Source organism: Pongo abelii, chromosome 8 (genome assembly GCF_028885655.2).
Source record: "Pongo abelii isolate AG06213 chromosome 8, NHGRI_mPonAbe1-v2.0_pri, whole genome shotgun sequence".
In the NCBI taxonomy this organism is placed as follows: Eukaryota; Metazoa; Chordata; class Mammalia; order Primates; family Hominidae; genus Pongo; species Pongo abelii.
Window position 1 is genome coordinate 37,026,525 of NC_071993.2, and position 21,219 is coordinate 37,047,743.

Sequence of the window (21,219 nt, forward strand, 5' to 3'; positions counted from 1 at the left end):
CATTTCGTGGGTTGGTATACCTCTATTTTCATATTTAAGATGATCATTTAATTTAGTATTTAAAAGTTTTGCATGCAGCATCAAGGAAATTTTTGATATGAAAATTAACTATTACAATTTACATAATGGATTATTTTCCTTTTCAAATATCCTGGAAAGAAAAAGGGAAATACATATATTTGTTAAGTATATTTAAATTCTATATTATACGAATGGATTTGAACAATTATGTTTACCTAGAATTTTGTAATATTCTCAATTCTGTTCATAGTCACTTTTAACATCTTTTTATGATTTAAATGATTCAATTTTGTTGAGAAGCCAGGGCAATAATTGATCATCTAGATCTTTCCCTGTTCAGTGTTCCATTCACCACATCAGGCTAAGGGTGGAAGGTGCAAGCTGCTTTTGACCTTTCAGAGCTCGTGGAACTAAACAGAAAATGGCTTTGTCAGAATGCTCCTAGCACACAGGTATCCTACTTCCCAGCATATTGGAAATGGTCTTTTTTTCCTGGCAGTTGGGGTGCCTGCCCCAGTTACATTTGGCCAGGTAAACAGCTCTCTTCATAAGACACCAGGAGAAAGACTTATTAGAAGGCAATAATTTGCATTTGCCTAAGATCTCTCAGTAAAATTGATTCTTCTGCTTCTATTTTGCTGTTACTGTTTTGCATTTGAGAATTAGTATTTTGACTACTGTGTCATCCCTGTCATTTTCTCTGTCTTCAAGGTGAGCCTTCACAGACTAAGGTAAAAATTTCTCAGCCTATTTTCATGACTATGTTGGCTATTTGTTCTAAATCGAAATAATTTTTATGACTGACTCTGAGAAAATAGTTGGCTAAATAAATTCTAGTCAAATGATCCTAGAAGCTATGGAAACTGACTTCGTGCACATAATGTGAAGAGATCACGCCACTGTACTCCAGCCTGAGTGACAGAATGAAACTCTGTCTCAAAGATTATTGAATTTGAATTTGAATTCTCTGAACTCCATAGCAGTTTGGAAACATTCTCCAACAATATAAATTCTTGGACATTTGTATAGCTAAAATATGAGAGAAACAGGGAAGTTATTCTCACCAAAATTTTAGTCATTTTTTCAAATTCAGAAAACTAGAAAATTTTCCACACTAATTATCATGCTCCTGATTCAGGACAGAAAGCTGCTTAGAGATGTGATAACATTTCCGTGGATTCAGAAATGAAGTGCCTACTATGTGCTGGGCTCTGAAAATACCACGGGGTATCCGTCCTTAGGAAGTTTACAGAAGTACAAAAGAATCAGAGTGATTTCTTGTTGAGGGTTTTTTTGTTTAATTATTTGTTTTTGTTTTTTAGACAGAGTCTCGCTGTGTCACCCAGGGTGGAGTGCAGTGGTGCGATCTCAGCTCACTGCAAACTCTGCCTCCCAAATTCAAGCGATTCTCCTGCCTCAGCCTGCCGAGTAGCTGGAATTACAGGCACGTCACCACACCCAGCTAATTTTTGTATTTTTAGTAGAGATGGGTTTTTGCCATGTTGGCCAGGCTGGTCTCAAACTCCTCACCTCAGGTGATCCACCTGCTTTGGTCTCCCAAAGTGCTGGGATTGCAGGCATAAGCCACCACGCCCGGCCTATTGTTGAGGTTTTATAATAGAAATACCTTTAAGAGCCAGAGCAGAAAAGAGTCTAACTGGACACAAAATTGGAATCAGGATACATTTCATAGGGGAGGCCATGGATGAACTCTGAAGAGAGGAATGGGATTTGCTGATTGGACAGCAAAGTCAGTAGTATGACTTGAGCAGAGATTGTGCATTGGGAGGTCTGGGTTAACAAAAGAATTAACGACGAGTTTAAGAAAAAGAGGCAGGGTCTGCACATCATTAAAATAGCCTTGGGATTTATCTGTAACCATCAGGAAACTGATGGAGGGTGTTAAATAGGAGAGTAGCATGAGCATTGTGGCTGTGGTCTATTGGGTAGATTTGTGGATGTTTGAGAGACTCATGACAGGGAGACTAGTTACCAGAGCTGGACCGAAGTGGAAGGATCTAAACTAAAACAATATCATTGACAGTGAGTGAAACAGGGAGGGAGGGAAATTATTAGGGTGGTCCTATGGCATGCTCTTAGACCAGGATTGTCCACAGCAGGTACAGGAATGGAGCAGTCAAGCAAAAGTCCTCTTCTCCTGGGTTACAGTCCTAGCAATTAACCACACACTATGGAGATCAACCTAGTTGCCATGGTTAAGCAAAGAACTCAACATGATACCTACACAATAAAATATATTTATGGTTTTTGTTTGTCTTTTAAAAATACAATCAGCTATCTATGGAATTAATGCTACTTTTCTGTGAAGGTCATTAATTATCATCATTATCATTTTAGATCATGATTGGATGCACCAGGACTTTACCTTAGAGTTTCCTAAAGAGGACCTTGCCAGGGCATTGACTATAGATTTATTATGCCATTGAAGTTTTATATATTATTCTCACTGATAAAGGGTATATCCAACATTACCTGTAAAAGCCTATGATTATTTATTTTTTAAAAAGCGTGATTTCAAATTAAGGCTATAATTCAAAGTCATGTTTCTCCCTGAGGAAAGACATGTATTTGCCTTAAGTGATATTCTCATATATAAGAAGATTTATATAGGAGTCAGTGAATGCCTTTTGGCAATGCCCTGCTGTGGTGGGCAGCCCCTGAGATGGTCCCAAATAATCTTCGCTTCCTGGTACTCATGCCCTTGTGAAATTCCTCTTCTTAAATGTGTAATGGACCTAGTGAATATGGCAGGAGTGCTAGGATGTCACTTTGGAGATTAGGTTATGAACACATTGTGATATCTGTCTTACTTTCCCTCTCTTGCTTTCTCACTGGCTTATGAGAAAAGCCAGTTTCCATGTTTTGAGTCTCCTTGCGGAGAGTAGAGTGACAAGGACCCCACGTGACAAGGACCAGAGCTCTCCAGCGAACAGTCAGTGAGGACTCGAGGCCATCAACAGTCGTCACATGAAGAAGCTAGAAGTAGAGCATCCCCCAGTCCAGCCTTAAGATGATGGGAGACCTGGTTGACAATGTTGATTGCAGGCTTGTGAGATCCAGAGGCGCCTGGCCAATCTGCACCTGGGCACCTGACCCAAGAAACTGTAATAGGAGGAATATTGTTTTGGGATAATTTGTTAGGGAACAGTAGATAATCTAATAAACCTGTTATTATATTTTGTTATTTAAGTTACAGCAAATAAAGGGGTATATAAATAGCAGATGCTGTAATATTTTATCTTTAAGTAACAAAATATTATACCTTCACAATTATATTATTTTCTAACAGCCATTCTTTTCAAAGAAATGACAGAATGCTCTAATATCTATCAATTACATCCATTGCTTACCTTAAATGCCAAACCAAACAACCAACCAACCAACCAACCAACCAAACAACAAACCAGTAATTCCTATCTTTGGGCAACATATAAAATATTATTACATAAAAAACTTTTAATCATACAGCATTTACAAAATTAATTTCTTGTTTTGATACAATGTTTGACTATCCTTCCCATTTTACCACTTGCCATTTTACAATTTTACTGTAAAAAAAACAGGAAATTATCAGCAAGTACTGTACTACACATTTGAATGGGATCGCTTCATTAGCAAATCAACACCCTAAATATGGATATCTTTTTATTTTCAGGGATTGGTTGGGCCTCATAACTTTTTTTTTTTTTTTTGAGACTGAGTCTTGCTCTGTCGCCCAGGCAGGAGTGCAGTGGCGCGATCTCAGCTCACTGCAAGCTCCGCTTCCCAGGTTCACGCCATTCTCCTGCCTCAGCCTCCCGGGTAGTTGGGACTACAGGCGCCCGCCACCACGCCCGGCTAATTTTTTTGTATTTTTGGTAGAGACAGGGCCTCACTGTGTTAGCCAGGATGGTCTCTATCTCCTGACCTCGTGGTCCGCCTGCCTTGGCCTCCCAAAGTGCTGGGATTACAGGAGTGAGCCACCGCGCCCGGTCTCTGGGCCCCGTAACTTTTATGTGAACTAACTCTCTCTCTCTCTCTCTCTCCATATATATATATATATATGTATAGCTATAGGCTATACCATATAGCCTAGGTGTGTAGGAGGCTATACCATCTAGGTTTGTGTAAGTGCATTCTGGGATATTTGCACAAGAACAAAAGCTCCTAACTGCATTTCTCAGAAGGTATCTGTTGTTAAGTGATGCATGGACTGTAGTTGAATTGACTAGTATTAAACATGCAGTGCTGTGCTCACAAACCGAGGTGATGGCATGGCTGGAGGCCTGTTCATGTGCGGCATTCACAGCAGTCATATTTGCTGGCAGGATTAGAGAACGGCAAGTATGTTAACAAACTCAGTGGAGTCATTAACTTGGGAATGGTCGCAAAAGGCAGCAAAATCAGAGAAATAGTATAAAATGCCTTTTAAAATTTAGCATTCTGAAAAGGGCAGTTTTGAAAACCATGAATAACATATTTAGTATTGGGAAGAAATCCTTGGATAGTAGCCTTAACAAAATAAACAAAGGAAAATAAGCTGAAAAGTAGGAAAAACACACACTGTAATCAGTAATACAAGAGAATCAGTAATACAAGAGAATTTCTAGGTCTTACAGAATACGCTAAAACTGTGAACATGGTGATCCAAGTAATTTAATTAATTGCAAAGTGATTCTTTTACCTGAATGGCGTTACTGACCCATTAATGGTGGGAAATCTGATTTATTGTGTTTTCAGTGTTTGTTATGGAATTATTTTGAGCTGTAAATATTGTATTTCTGGTTCCTGTGCCGTAAAACACACATATATCTTAGATCAATCACTTGGGGCAGGTACATTTCTTATGGAATCATATTCTATATTATATCAAATTTTCTATCAGAGAAAAAAATAGTTTATAAACTAGTTTATGAACATTAAGGTCAATGAAGTGTACTAGACTTAGTATTGTGTTGACGGAAACCTAATAGTTCATTACTTCCAATCCTCACTTCTACTTTTACCAATGAAGAGTCTGTCAACAACTTTTACCCTCCTTAGCACCATATCCTAATTACCTGACATAAATGGATATAAGTGGATAATTAGTACCTTCATTGTGTGTGTGTGTGTGTGTGTGTGTGTGTGTTAGGTTGAATTTCTTGGAAACACAAAGTTGCCTTTAGAGGCTCTCCAGGAAAGGCTCTTTGGAGATAAATAAATATAGAGAAGTAAAGAGGGCAGGATGGGGAGAAAGTGACCAACAACTTGGTTAGAACAGAGTCCTCAGCTCACCCCACAGGAAACTTCAGTGGGTCTTAGAAGTGAGCCCACATTGAAGCAGAGTGAACTACACTAGTGTTTCTCAGCTCTCCCCACCCCACCTTATGTGGGACAGCATGGTTAGAGTTGATTAAAGTTAGGTATTTCCTCTCAGAGATACTGGAATTGGGTATTTCCCTTCTCCTGTGTGGAAGGCTAAGGGGGTGGAAGTTAACTATTTCCTTTTGATCATGTGGAAGCTCGAGCAGGCTGGAATTGGATATTTACCTTCCCCAAGTTGATTAGGCTCTGATAAAATCCCAATAATTTAGACTTTGGTAAAGTAGTTTACCTTAAGCACAGGTCTTGATAATAACAAAATAAACCATGATTTATTTCATACTGATTTTTTTCTCCTTTCCCTGGCCAAAGCATAAGGAAATTTCTCATTGATATTCACTGTGAGGCCCTGATGGTGCTCCTGGAAATAAAACTGGCAAAAGTGTGAGTGTCCTTCTTAGACTGGACCCTTTTGGGATTTTTAACTCTCAAGCTTATCTGCTCTGAGCCTCAGGCAATTTGCCAATTACAGCTTAGGGTTTCCTGTCCCAGTACGAATTCCTGCAGTGGCTCCTGCTCATGGATTTCTGTTCCAGTAGATTATGATTCTCTGTGCTCACCTACCTATTTCTTCAATTTGAGAGGCAGCGATTGGTCCTGTGACCTCACTTCTCTGAAAAGTCTAAGAAGAGTTGCTGATTTTTCATTGTGTTCAGTTGTTGTTGTTTTTTTTTCTTTGTTTTTTGAGACGGAGTCTTGCTCTGTCACCCAGGCTGGAGTGCAGTGGCATGATCTCGGCTCACTGCAAGCTCCACCTCCCGGGTTCATGCCTTTCTCCTGCCTCAGCCTCCCAAGTAGCTGGGACTACAGGCGCCCACCACCATGCCCGGCTAATTTTTTGTATTTTTAGTAGAGATGGGGTTTCACCGTGTTAGCCAGGATGGTCTCGATCTCCTGACCTTGTGATCCAGCCCCATGAGCCTCCCAAAGTGCTGGGATTACAGGTGTGAGCCACTGCGCCCAGCCTCAGTTTTTCACTTGTTAGGGTGGGATGTCAACTTCTAGGCTTATATACCAAAGGGGAACAATAATATCTTTTCTGAATGCCCATTATCTTGCCCCTAAGGACTGTGAGTTCACTTAGTTATCTCCATAGTTTTCTCAGGCCTGGGCTTCTCTGGCTGCAGCCCCAACCTTGCCATCTGCTATGGTCTGGATGTGCTGCCCAACGTTTCTGTGTTGGAAACTTAATCCCTAGTGCAGCAGTGTTGGAAGTCAGGGCCTAATGGGAGATGATTGGGTCATGGGTGCACTGCCCTCATAAATGGATTGATTCTACTACCATCAGAGTGGGCTTGTTATTTTAGGAGTTGCTTCCTTAGAAGAAGTTGAGTTTGATCCCTTCTTGCTCCCTATCTCTCAGGCTCTCTTTTGGACTTTCACCTTCTGCCATGGGAGGATGCAGCACGAATGCCCTCCACAAATGCCAGCTCCTCAATCTTGGACTTCCCAGACTCTGTAACTGTAAGCCAATAAACCATAAGCCAATAAATTTATGTTTATTATAAATTACTTAGTCTGTTGTATTCTGTTATAGCAGGACAAAACAGACTAAGACACCATCCGTTACCATTAATTTTGCTAAACTTTTTTTCTGACAGTTAAGTACCAACTCCTGGCATCTGTTATTTCATCCCCTTTGCTCTCAAGGCACACAACTCTTGATAATATTGCCTCCCAGCAGCCCTGACCTTCAGTAGACTACCACAACTGAGCATCTTAGTGACACTTGTGTTTCTTTCTCTGTCGTATTTCTTGTTGTTTTGGAGAATGGAGTTTCCTCTGGCCTTTCCCAAGAAAATAGTTAACTGGTGGAATTTCCTGATTTGTTATCTTCTGACATACCCATTTTTTCTACCTTTTGATTGTTTTATTCATCATGTGCCATGTCACTTCTGATATTTCTATTTTACCTTGTGTGGGCTGTCACTCTTTCCAATATTTCACAGTCCATCTCACCAATGTGTTGATAATATCTCCTAGGTTCTTCCTGGGGCAATAAATCCTGTAAAATTGGAGAGTGCTCTATATACATGAACTCTACCTTCTCCAATTTTATATTCTGTAGCATGTAATCCATCATTATCAGAATTCAAGGCTTTAAGGGTAGATCTTGAGATGGGGGCAGGAATTGTCATAAAGGCACCTGCCTCATTTGAGACTTCTGCATGATCTATATGTAAGGCGTGCTATGTTTGGTTTTGTTTTTGTTTTATTTCCAGGGGGCCTATGCTTTGACAAGGGGAGGTAGACCACTTTCTCAGATCCAATAGGTTTAAGGGAATGTGTGAGTTCAAGATTTTGAGCTGTATATACCCAGGTATTTCAATCTCAAGTCTCAATATCTCAGCATTTCCCTATTTGTGTACTCACATTGGCATATGAGACCTGGTCAGGCTAAACACTTTCTCTGAAGCTTTATTACTTTTAAAATTAAATCCTAAGCCTGCTTTTCTGCCCTGTTTGCCTTTTAGCTATACAAAACTCACATCAAGAACATCCTCTGACTTTCATATTTTGTCTAAATTAGTAATTAACCTTCCCAATCTGACATTATCTCTTTTAGCAAATCATTGGTACTTAGTAACAGCTACTAATCTCCCAGATCTTTATGTATATCATTTCTTTTACTGTGGATATATTTCAACAGACAGCACATCTCCTTTCACTAGGATTCTCCCTCAGAGAAGGTTTACATTAGTGAAAATCTAAAGAGTTTGACTTCTGGCCAGGCGCGGTGGCTCACGCCTGTAATCCCAGCACTTTGGGAGGCCAAGGCGGGTCGACCACGAAGTGAGGAGATCGAGACCATCTTGGCTAACATGGTGAAACCCCATCTTTACTAAAAATACAAAAAATTAGCCGGGCGTGGTGGTGGGCTCCTGTAGTCCCAGAAGTCACTAGGGAGGCTGAGACAGGAGAATGGTGTGACCCCAGGAGGCAGAGCTTGCAGTGAGCCGAGATGGCGCCATTGCACTCCAGCCTGGGTGACAGAGCAAGATTCCATCTCAAAAAAAAAAAAAAAAAAGAGTTTGACTTCTGCACAATAGTTGTTATCCATGTACCATTTGTTTAAAGTAAGAGTCTTTATTGTCCAGCAGCCAGGTCCAAAATTACATTTTAGAGTTTGCTTCTTATGACCACTACTGGAATCAGGAATCTGAATCTGAGACAGAGAATTAAGTGTTATAATCAACACTGTGTGTGCTACCTGGATCCTCCCTTCAAGACCAAGGCACTCTTTGCCCTAGTTGCCAAGAGTGTTGCCTGCTGATGGCTCAAAGCGAAGTCTTTTCCCAAGATTTTCCTTCTGCTGAAAAGAGCTGCCTCACCCAAACCTATGGGCCTTTGTCAGGGGCAGCCTACATTCCATGAGTGCTCTAGGTGAAGGTACAGGGCCTAGATCCCTTGCTTTGATTCAGTAAGACTATAAAAAGCCATCCCAGCCCTGAACTCCCTGGAATTAGATAAAGCTTTAATTGCAATTGCATCACAGTTCAACTTTTTCCTCCACTTGTATTTCCCTGAAGGTATTGTTACTGAGAACACTCACCAATAAAGACTTTTGCATACAAATCCCTGCTTCCCAGGATTACATGCCGAAAACAAGTGCAATAAATTTGTTAGAAAGTGCTCTGGAGAAGTATAAGGAGTTGAGTAAGGCAGGATTGGGCAAAGGAAAAGGGTAGCTTCCTTCCTTTGAAGCTGGGGCAGCTTCAAATCTAACGTTAGGGATTCCTATGGGGAACTTTGCAGCTGTAGCTGGAACCGTCCCTCAGAATTTTGTTAAATTGTAATGAGGAGGCCCTTGACAGTGATTGGCCATTGTTGTCACTTAGGAAAGATCGTGCTTGAGTGAAGCAGTTCTGAAGCTGAGAACACTTTCCAATGACAGACACAACTATGAGCATCAGGAACAAATATTTCTTTCCTTCTTTTTTTTTTTTTTTTTTGAGATGGAGTCTTGCTCTGTTGCCCAGGCTAGAGTGCAGTGGCACGATCTCGGCTCACTGCAACCTCTGCCTCCTGGGTTCAAGCGATTTTCCTGCCTCAGCTTCCTGAGTAGCTGGGACTACAGGCGTGCGCCACCATGCCCAGCTAATTTTTGTATTTTTAGTACAGACGGGGTTTCACTATGTTGGCCAGGCTGGTCTCGAACTCCTCACCTCAAGTGATCCGCCAGCCTTGATCTCCCAAAGTGCTGGGATTACAGGCATAAGCCACCATGCCTACAAACTAAGGAATGAGTTCACTGGCCTCAAAAGCAATTTTGGAAGAGTACCAGATATTCACTATAGTGTATTATTGTGTACATTTTAATATTTGCATATTAGCTAACTCAATATTAAAATGTATATAGATTACAAATAATCATAAGCAAAACTCAGTGTGAGTCTTTCTGCCCTTAAGATATATATGCATTATTATTCTAACTAGCAGTCTATCACTCTTATTTATCCTTCAAAATACAAATCTCTGGTTTTGTCCATCTTTTGTATGGTTTCTTGTGTCTCAATTTTATTCCGTTCAGCTCTAATTTGGTTATTTCTTTTCTTCCGCTAGCTTTGGAGTTAGTTTGCTCTTGTTTTTCTAGTTCCTCTAAATGTGGTGTTAGGGGGGCATGTGGCCAGGCACTACTGTGAATGCACCATCTTCTGCTCCCTGTCCCCCTGAAAAATAAAAATTAAAAATCAAATGTGATGCTAGCTTGTTAACTTGAGATCTTTCTAACTTTTTGACGTGCCTGTATAGTACTATAAACTTTCCTTTTAAGATGACTTTAACTGTGTCCCATGTATTCTGGTATGTTGTATCTTTGTTTTCATTAGTTTCAAGGAATTTCTTGGTTTCTGCCTTAATTTCATTCATTGTTTATACAGAAGTCATTCAGAAGCAGGTTGCTTAATTTCCACATAATTTTATGGTTTTGAGCAATCTACTTAGTATTGATCTTAATTTTTATTTTGCTATGGTCTCAGAGAGTAGTTGGTATGATTTGGCTTTCTTCAATTTGCTGAGAACTGTTTTATGGCCAATTATGTAGTCAATTCTAGAGTATGTGCCATATGCAGAAGAGAAGAATGTGTATTTTGTTGTTTTGGGGTGAAGAGTTTTGTAGATGTCTGTTAGGTCTATTTGGCCAAGTGTTGACTCCAGGTCCCAAATATCTTTGTTAGTTTTCTGCCTTGATGATCTGTCTAATACTTGGCACTTTTGTCTAACATAGTGACATGTTGAAGTCTCTCACTATTATTGTGTGGTTATCTAAGTCTCTTCATAGGTCTCTAAGAACTTGTTCTATGAATCTGGGTGCTTCTATGTTGGGTGCATATATATTTATTTTCTTATATATATGTTTTATTTAAAAATCTTGTGAGTACATAGTAGGCATATATATTTATGGGGTACATGAGTTATTTTGGTACAGGCATGCAACCCATAATAATCACATCATGGAGAATTGGATATCCAACCCCTCAAACATCTATCCTTTGTATTACAAACAATCCAATTATACCTCTTAGTTATTTTTAAATGTATGATTAAATTATTGTTGACTATAGTCTCCCTGTTATACTATGAAGTATTAGGTCTTATTCATTCTTTCTATTTTTTGTACCCATTAGCCATCCCCACCTTTCTGTCACCCTGTTCCCTACCCTTCCCAGCCTCTGGTAACCATCTTTCTACTCTCTATCTCCATGAATTCAATTGTTTTAATTTTTAGCTCCCCACAAATAAGTGATAACATGTGCAGTTTGTCTTTCTGTGTCTGGCTTATTTTACTTAACACAATTACTTCCAGTTTCATCCATCCATGTTGTTGCAAATGACAGAATCTCTTTTTTATGGCTAAATAGTACTCCACTGTGTATACATACCACATTTTCTTTATCCATTCGTCTGTTCATGGACACTTGGATTGCTTCCAAATCTTGACTACTGTGAGTAGTGCTACAATAAACATGAGAGTGCAGATATCATTTTGATATACTGATTTCTTTTGTTTTGGGTATATACCTAGGAGTGCAATGGCTGAATCATAAAGTACCTCTGTTTTAAGATTTTTTGATGAACCTCCAAATTGTTCTACATAGTGTTTGTACTAATTTACATTCTCCCCAACAATGTACAAGAGTTCCCTTTTCTCCATATCCTTGCCAGCATTTACTATTTCCAGACTTTTGGATAAAAGCCATTTTAACTGTGATGAGGTGATTTCTCAATGTAGTTTTCATTTGCATTTCTCTGATGATCAATGATGGTGAGCACTTTTTCATAGGCCTGTTTGTCATTTGTATATCTTCTTTTGAGAAATGTCTATTCAAACTTTTTTCCCATTTTTAAATCAAATTATTAGACATTTTCCATTAATGTCCTCCTCTTGTCTAATTGTTCTAGATAGACATTTGGTACTATGTTAAATAACAGTGGTGAAAGTGGACATCCTTTTTGTGTTCCAGATCTAAGATGAAAAACTTTTAGTTTTTCCCCATTCAGTGTCAGATTATCTGTGGGTCTGTCATACATTGCTTTTACTATGCTAAGGTATGTTCCTCCTATACCCAGTTTTAGGGATAGTTAAGTATTCTTATTGAATTGAACCCTTTACCATATGTAATATTGTTCTTGATCTTTTTTGATTGTTGTTGGTTTGAAGTCTGTTTTGTCTGAAATTAGAAAAACAACTCTGCTTTTTTTGTTGTTGTTGTTTTCCATTTGCTTGGTGGATTTTTCTTCATCCTTTACTTTGAGCCTATAGGTGTAATTGCATGTGAGATAGGTCTCTTGAAGACAGCATACATTTTGTTCTTGCTTATTTATCCAGCTCGCCATTCTATGCCTTTTAATTGGAGCATTTAGCTTATTTACATTCAAGATTAATATTGATATGTGTGGATTTGATCCTGTCATTATGTTGTTAGCTGGTTATTATGCAGACTTTATTGTGCAACTGCTTTACAGTGTCAATGGTCTATGTAGTTAAGTGTGTCTTTGTTGTGGCCAGTAACCTTCTTTTGTTTTCATATTGAGCACTTCCTTAAGGATCTCTTATTGTTCCACCTTAAAGACACATGCATCTGTATGTTCATCACAGCACTATTCACAACAGCAAAGACAAGGAATCAACCTAAATTCCCATCAATGGTACACTGGATTGAGAAAATGCAGTCATATACACCATGGAATACTATGTACCATAAAAAAGCGTGAGATCAAGTTTTTTGCAGCAGCATGCATGGAGCTGGAGGCCATTATCCCAAATCAACAGAAAACCAAATAATACATGTTCTCACTTATAATGGAAGCTAAACATTGAGTACATATGAACACAAAGAAAGGAACATTAGTTACTGAGGCCTACTTGAGGGTAATGGGTAGGAAGAGAGAAAGGATCTAAAAACTATCTATTAGGTACTTTGCTTATTACTTGAGTGACAACATAATCAGTACACCAAACCCCTGTGACATGAAATTTACCTAGATTACAAACCTGAACATGTACCCCTGAAACTAAAATAAATTAAAAAACAAAACTCCATAATCATTAGCAAGTGTCCATTGCAATACTTTAGAAAAATCTAATAATTTATTGGGGAGGCAGGGTATCTTCTCTTAGCTATAGCTCTAACCTGACTTATGAGCAATTGCACCCTATCAAATGTGATGGTTAATTTTATGTGTCAACTTAGCTAGGCTATAGTACCGATATATTTGGCCAGACACCACCAGTCTAGATATTGCTGTGAAGATGTTTTTTAGATACAATAAACAGTTCAATCAGTAGACATGGAGTAAAGCAGATTACCTTCCATAATGTGGTAGGCATCATCCAATCAGCTGAAGGCTGTAAAAGAAGAAGACTGAGGTCCCCAGAGGAAGAGGAAATTCTGCCTCCAGACTCAAGCTACAACATCAGCTCTTTCCTAGGTCTTTAGCCTGCTGACTTGCCCTGAAGATCTCAGACTTAGACTTGCTAACTTTTTGCACTGAGTCACAACACATGAGCCAATTCATTAAGGGAAATATTAAAGTAAATCTCTCTCTCTCTTTCTATGTGTGTGTATATATATATATATATAACACATTAGCTTTTTTGGTGTTTATGTTGCTTAAGGATCTCTGTGCTTCTTAAATCTGTGACTTCATGTGTTTCACCAGTTTCAAAAAATTATATCTTCACATGTTTCTTTTAGCCATAAAATATCTGTTAAAGGCTAAAAGAAATTAATTTTTTTTTTAAGCCCGAGTCTCGCTCTCTTGCCCAGGCTGGAGTGCAGTGACATGATCTTGGCTCACTGCAAGCTCTGCCTCCAAGGTTCACAGTATTCTCCTGCCTCAGCCTCCTGAGTGGCTGGGACTACAGGCACCCACCACCACACCCGGCTAAATTTTTCTCGTATTTTTAATAGTGATGGATGTCAGCCAGGATGGTCTTGATCTCCTGACCTTGTGATCTGCCCGCCTTGGCCTCCCAAAGTGATGGGATTACAGGAATGAGCCACTGTGCCCGACCAAGAAATTAAATTTTAAACACACTGTCATCCCAAACACACACAGAAATACTAGTAACAAGCTGTAAAAATGATCCCTGAAAGTATAATCTTGAAATACAAAGAGTTCTTCAGAGATATATGTCTAGGTGGGGGGAAAGGAATGCACAAAGGATGAAGGAATAAATTAAGGGTGGATATATGGGACAATCTAAATTACTATTGTCTGTATGAGAAAATTATGTCCCATAATATTTTAAAAACAGAGAGAATACAAATGTATGATAACAATAGCACAAAATTTCTGAAACAGCAAATATAAATAAGGAGTTATTAGGTTATTTTTTACTGTTTGGGATATACTTAAATGTTGACTTATTGCAAGTCTCATTAGTCAAGAATATAAATTGTAATGCCTAAGGAAACCACTGAAATGATAGCAAGAGAATGCATAAGGACCAAGCTAGCAGAGGAAAAGTTCAGAAAACTCATTAAGTACTAAATCTAAAAGAAGGTCATGAAAGAGAGGAAAAGGAGCACAGAAAAGGTAGTCAATAGAAAACCACAGTAAAGAGTTCATTTAAATCCATTGCAGAAAACAAAATGAAGGCAAAAGATGTATCAGGCAAAAGCCAACTTAAAAGAAAGCTAGGGTGGCTATACTAATATGGTACAAAGTATACCTGAAAGAATAAACATTAGTATTGACAAAAAGGACTTTTATGAGGCTAAAATAATAAACTAAAAGAAGATGTATAATTCTACATTTGCATGCTCCTAATAATATAGTCTCAAAATATGTAAACACAGAACTTTCAGAAATAAAATCGGAGGCAAATATGCAGTCACAGTTGGAGATTTTCACACACTTCACTCAGTAATTGATAAAATATTTTGATGTGGATAGAACTTGCATATGCTCTTGGCTGGAGACTAAATTGGACCACTCACTGTAAAAGACTCTGACATTGTTCCTTGAAGTTGAATATACACATAGCCTATGGCCAGAGAATTTCACTCCCAAGGTATAGTCAATAGAATATCAAGAAATATGTACAAATGTTTATAGAAGCTATAGTTGTAAAAGGCAGACTGTAAATAACAAATGATCATCTATAGTAGAACTAGGAAATGGATTTGGATTTCATAATCGATTCCTGAAGTCATTCATTCAGGAAGAATGAATGAACTAATATTATGTGCAATAATCTAAATGAATCTTATAAACATAATGATAGGTGAAATAAGTCAATTACAAATAATTCAAACCACTTTATTCTATGAATAGAAAATTTTTTAAAAATCAACAATAGTCTTTTTTTTTTTTTTTTTGAGATAGAGTCTCACTCTGTCCCGCAGGCTGGATTGCAATGGTGTGATCTCAGCTCACTGCTGCAACCTCCGCCTCCTGGGTTCAAGCAATTCCCTTGCCTCAGCCTCCCGAGTAGCTGGGACTACAGGCACGCACCACCATGCCCGGCTAATTTTTTGTATTTTAGTAGACAGGGTTTCACCATGTTAGTCAGGCTTGTCTCGAACTCCTGACCTTGTGATCCGCCCTCCTTGGGCTTCCAAAGTGCTGGGATTACAGGTGTGAGCCACCGCACCCAGCCAACAATAGTCTTATAAGTCAATGTCAGCTATATTTGGAAAGGGCCATAGTCACTGGAAGAGAACACAAGTGAAGTTCTTGAGATTTAAATAAAGTTCTATTTTCATGAGACATGGATAGTGGCTTCATGGGTAATTTATCTTTGTGATAATTCATTAAACTGGACACTTAAGAGTTGCACACTTAATTTTATCCAAAATGTATTTTCAAGTTAAAGCACATAATAGCATTGTGCAAAAAACAACTTTCCTTATGAATTTAATCGTGTTCTATTAAATCATCACTTTCAAGTCTACTCCTGAAGACAGGCTTGGTGTACCCTCTCAGGGCATTCAGCAATATTCTCTAGTGAATTCAAACTGAAGACACACTGATAAAGCATCTTAGAAATTACATGGATTCCTTCCTGAACTGCCATAACATCAGTTTTGCTTACACTTGTATTTTATACGGCATGTGTTAGCACTTATGATGTTGTCTGAGTATATATTTCGGTGTCCAAAAAAGATTATTTGTTACCTTTGCAGGATTTCAACCTTTTGTCTACATGTCATGACCTAAAGTCAACAGTGAGGAAATATTACTTTCCTGCTTGTATAAATAAAATCTTATTGTAAATCCTCTTAAAAAAAAACAACAACAATGGGAGCATTTCTTGGTTTCCTCTGCCACTCACTACCAGTAGCTAAGAAATCTGTTCTTCTTCCCTTCTGGATGTTTTTCTCTTATTAGCTTTTTCCTGTGGTTCCATCTTATTAGATGCCTAGACATGCATGCTTCTTTTCCTCTCGGGCATCCACAATGCAGGATGTGCACGTGCATGGAGGAACACAGGAGGATGTGCTGTTGGGAGGGCAGAATCTCTCCTACAGTGGAGATCCAGGAGTTTCTTTTTGGCTCTTGCCAAAAAGTTGTTTTTTTTTTTGAGACAGAGTCTTGGTCTATCACCCAGGCTGGAGTCCAGTGGCATGATCTTGGCTCACTGCAACCTCCGCCTCCCAGGTTCAAGCAATTGTCCTGCCTCAGCCTCCCAAGTAGCTGGGATTACGGGCATGTGCCACCACACCTAGATAATTTTTGTATTTTTAGAAGAGACAGGGTTTCACCATGTTGACCAGGCTGGTCTTGAACTCCTGACCTCAGGTGATCTGCCTGCCTCAGCCTCCCAAAGTGCTAGGATTATAGGCATGAGCCACCGTGCCCGTCACCTATTTTCTTACTATTAGAGAAATAACTAGTGTCTGCTTTTTTTTTTTTTTTTTTTTTTGTCGGAGTCTCATTTTGTCACCCAGACTGGAGTGCAGTGGTGCAATCTCAGCTCACTGTAAGCTCCGCCTCCTAGGTTCATGCCATTCTCCTGCCTCAGCCTCCCAAGTAGCTGGGACTACAGCACCCACCACCACGCCTGGCTAATTTTTTGTATTTTTAGTGGAGACGGGGTTTCACCATGTTAGCCAGGATGGTCTCGACCTCCTGACCTCGTGATCTACCCACCTCAGCCTCCCAAAGTGCTGGGATTACAGGCATGAGCCACCATGCCCAGCCCAGTTTCTGCTTTTATGGAAGGAACCACTCGTATTTAAAACTACAAGTTTTGTATTTGTGTTAGGTTTTTGTCTGGTTTGTGTTCGACAAAAAATTGTCCCGTGTGTGTTTTATGGTTTCACAGACTTTATTCATCCTCGTGGACAAAGGCAGGTAAAACACATGTTTTTCATTTTATTTTTTTCTCTGTAAAACTGTACTTTCAATAAATGACTGATTCTTAAATGGATGGTGATACTTTTTCTAGTGCAGAAATAAAGTCCATGCAATTTTTATAAAACTTGGACGATACTTTTCAAAGTTCTCCTTGAGTTATGCATAGAAATGAATATATGATCCAAAATGTAGTTGCTTTCTAGAGCAAAATGAAGGGAAGAGGGAAAGAATGAGAGAGAGTTCTGGGAATAGCCATGTTTTCAGTCCCTTCCCAGGGAGGTAAATATATTTAAGACATATATTTTAAGAAATTACTTATATAATCTGTCCTTATAATTTGGTGTATTCCTTTGATTTAATATTTTTATTTGAGAAATGCAATGCATGCACACTTTAGGTAAATGAAGAAAAGACTTTTAATGAGGTCATACAGATTGTGATGTCCCTACTTAGACATGCAAATCAACCTAAGGAGTTTCACTCACAGACACAAGTTTCCCAGCCGGGGAGCCAAGAGTATTTTGGAAACAATGCATGACACAGAAGAAGAGGAGCCAAAGCTGTCTTATTCATAGGGAGTAGCCTTTTTGTTTTGGACTCCATTTCTGTTAGTCCTTAAAATCCCTCTCAGGTTAAAGATGGCTTTTCCAAGTGAGTATGTCTCAACACAAACTTAGGATATTGAAGTCCCACTTATAAACAGCAAACTCTTCAACATAGAAAGAAAACAAAAAGAGGTAACAACAGACTACCATCCTCAGTGAATTCCTGGGCATTTTGTTCCCAAAGCAATCAAATCTGCACTTATATGTAAAGAGAGCTCATAAGAGTGCCCCTGAATTGAGCTCCTGACCCTGTTCCCAGGATTTGATCTGTGAGACCTGCATCTTTAGAACATGTATCAGGTATACTCTTGGTGTAATGAAATGTGCCCCAGGGTCCTTTTTCTGACCTTTCTCCCCCTTTTTCTTCTCACCTTTACTTTCCCTTCAGTGCCTTAGCGAGGGCTACACAAAATTCAAAGTGTGTGCTTGGCCTGCTTGAGAATTTATAGACAAAGCTGAGCTATGGAAAAAGCGTCAGAAGCAGGACTTACAATTAAGTAAGAAAACAAAGTCCTTGTACTCTCCCTCCTCTTCCTTGCTGAAAACAAAAGACCAAGTCTACTGGAAAACATCAGTGCAATTCAAAAGCAGGTGTATTTCCACATGCAGAGCATCTTGTGGGCTAGAAGCAGATGCCAGTGGTTACATAGTAGCAAGGGTTTTACACTACACTCTCAGGGAAATGTTCCAACCCATCCAAGGTGACCTCTTGCACACACACACACACACACACACACACACAGTAGAAGCTAACATTTGGCACTCTATCTTTTTCTTTGTTTGTTTACGGCCTAACATACCCCAAGGTGTTCCAGGTACTCATGCTGCTACCAGGTAACCAGGCCACCCCATAGCCATCTCTCTTTTAGCTCCATCCTAACTTAACAGTGCTTTTGTGTTCCAGAATTTCCCCTACCTCCTTCCACTCCTGCATCTCCAGATTCATTTCTTTCTGTTCCTTTACTTTCTGATCAAACTTATAGAACACTGAGGTTATGTTAGTTAATGTAGTTTACATAGCTGGAAAATAGAGAATCTGAGATTAAAATTCAGGCCTTGTTTCTCTTAACCCATCAGGCTTCTTTTTGATCATTTCAATATGATGCTTCACTATAGCCCAATTTTTTGTTACATTCTCTGCTTGAATATAGAAATGGACTCATTCATGTATTTGATGTGTGCACTGTATCAGACCATAATTTACTTAGGCAATAAGAAAAGTATGATTTTGCTCTATAAATGTTCTACTTCATCTTTTATGGGGTTAACCATTTTCTATTTTAGCTGGAGAAAAATTGTCAAAATTTGTTTATCTACATCTCATGTAATACGGTCTAGACAATTGTTACCTTTACCAAAAACATCAACAACAGGAGCAGAGGACTTGGATTTGAAAAACTGACATAGGTGTTCAGAAAAGCTTGGAAGAAGAAAATTGAGAACAAAAAACTTTTCTTGAACTCAACTCTAGAATTCGTTCACCATTTTTCTTATATATCTTATAGTGTCTTGGGTACATCAGGTTATCATGGCCAGGCCAGCAGGAGAGTTTGTTGAATGAGCTCATGTATAAATAACAGCTCCGTAAGGCTGTGAACATTTATGAGGCTCATTATGTTTCAGTTCTTGTTTAACAGCAAGTCCTTCCCTACTTGGGCAGTGGAATCCCGCTGATTTACTACTTATCAGGAATAAATTACAGTTTAGAACTTGGATTTGTTTTCATCGTTTTCTTTGTGTCAGCATAAATAAACTTAGCTAATAGGGCTATTTCCCATTGCCCATTAAACAGGCTGTGAGTAAAAGACTTCCTGGCTTCTGAGAGAAGGAAGATGAGAGGACTGAGTCATTTTACCTGAAAGTGTTTACAGTGTTAAGGGCTTTGGGAAATAGATGTCAGAGACTGCAAGTTACAGCATTTCCTAACACTTATTTGAGTTTTTACGTTTTGTTTTCCATCAGCTACATAATCTTATTATTGTAGAAGCCATTAGCACTGGAGACTGAGAAGTCACTCTTGGTGAATTCCGTAGGCAAAGATGACTACATCCCAGCGCACTGCCAGGGTCATCATCATCTCTACGTACCCTTCTCTTAATGACATCTAGAGTGATGGCTTCACCCACTTTGATGAAAAGTTCAGAATTCTGTAATTACTGAAAGAGAGAGTGGAATGTCATTTCTAGGTCTTCATCCAGAGTAATTTCTTGGCTCCAATGCCCCCATTTCATTTGCAGAAACAGCTTTTTGGTATTAGTTAACATTCAAGGAATAGTTTCAAGTTTTACAACTGCAAAAGGGTCATTATTTTTATCAGTGTGCTGGAGGTTATTTTGAGTCTGAATACGGAGGGCCCAATTCAATAAAATCTCAGCCTGACTTTCCCAGCAGGATGCTCAAACCATGGAAATTCAACAGGGGAGCACACATGGGCTTCTACGATACTGAACCAGGGCTGAATTTCCATTTAATCATTCTCGAGAAATCAAGACACTTTGGGATTAAATGGCAAACCTTTTAAGTAGGAATTCCTCAGCCAAAATGGCCAATTAGCATTTAAACTGCAGAACTACATTATGTAAGAGGAAATGAGTAACTGAAAAAAGAAATTATCTTCCTTATTAGTTAAAAAGGTAAACCAGAAACATGGAGTTATCACAAAACTAGCATTCTCTTCTAGAACAGGAGAGATACACAGGACTTTTGTTCCAAAAAGAATTAAAAGGATCGATGTTATTGACCTGTTCTCATGCTTTTAGCTTTAATTGGCAAAATTAGCTCAAGTGAATAATATTGGAAGACACCTCTAATTATGTATTTTGTTGCATCACACAAGTGACTCAAAAGCTCCATGTTTATGACTTTAAATTGATTTTTTAAATAAATTACTTTGTGTATTGGAAACTAATAAGTTATATTTAGAAATAGCCCAGATTCAATTTTTTGTATTCATAAAATCTTGGCTTATTTAAAGCTCCTTCCCCATCTTCAAGTGTGCACCTCAGGGGCTTAGAGACCAAACAGAATAAGAGTTGGCTTAGGAAAAAAAACCACATTTCTGGTATTACTGCTCATAAAGGAAAATTTAAAACCTTCCAGAAATGTAGTTGAAAATGGCTCTTAAGCAGTTATTATCTTTCTTCATGTATCATCAATTTTTAGACTCAGCTTTCACCAAGCCCAATAATTATGTAAATTTCAAATGTTGGTTCTCACCAATATCTAGTAATGTTATTGTTGTGCATGTTTGTATACATACTTTAAAAAAATGAAAAGGCAAGCAAATTCAATGATTATTATTGCAGCCGTTGCACTTTGCAATGTTTTTCTTCTTTGTCAGTTCCTTATTATGGTATCCCAGAGGGTTTCATGACATGGACTTTTGTAATATGTCACATGTGGTGAAGACCAGCAGTTGAAC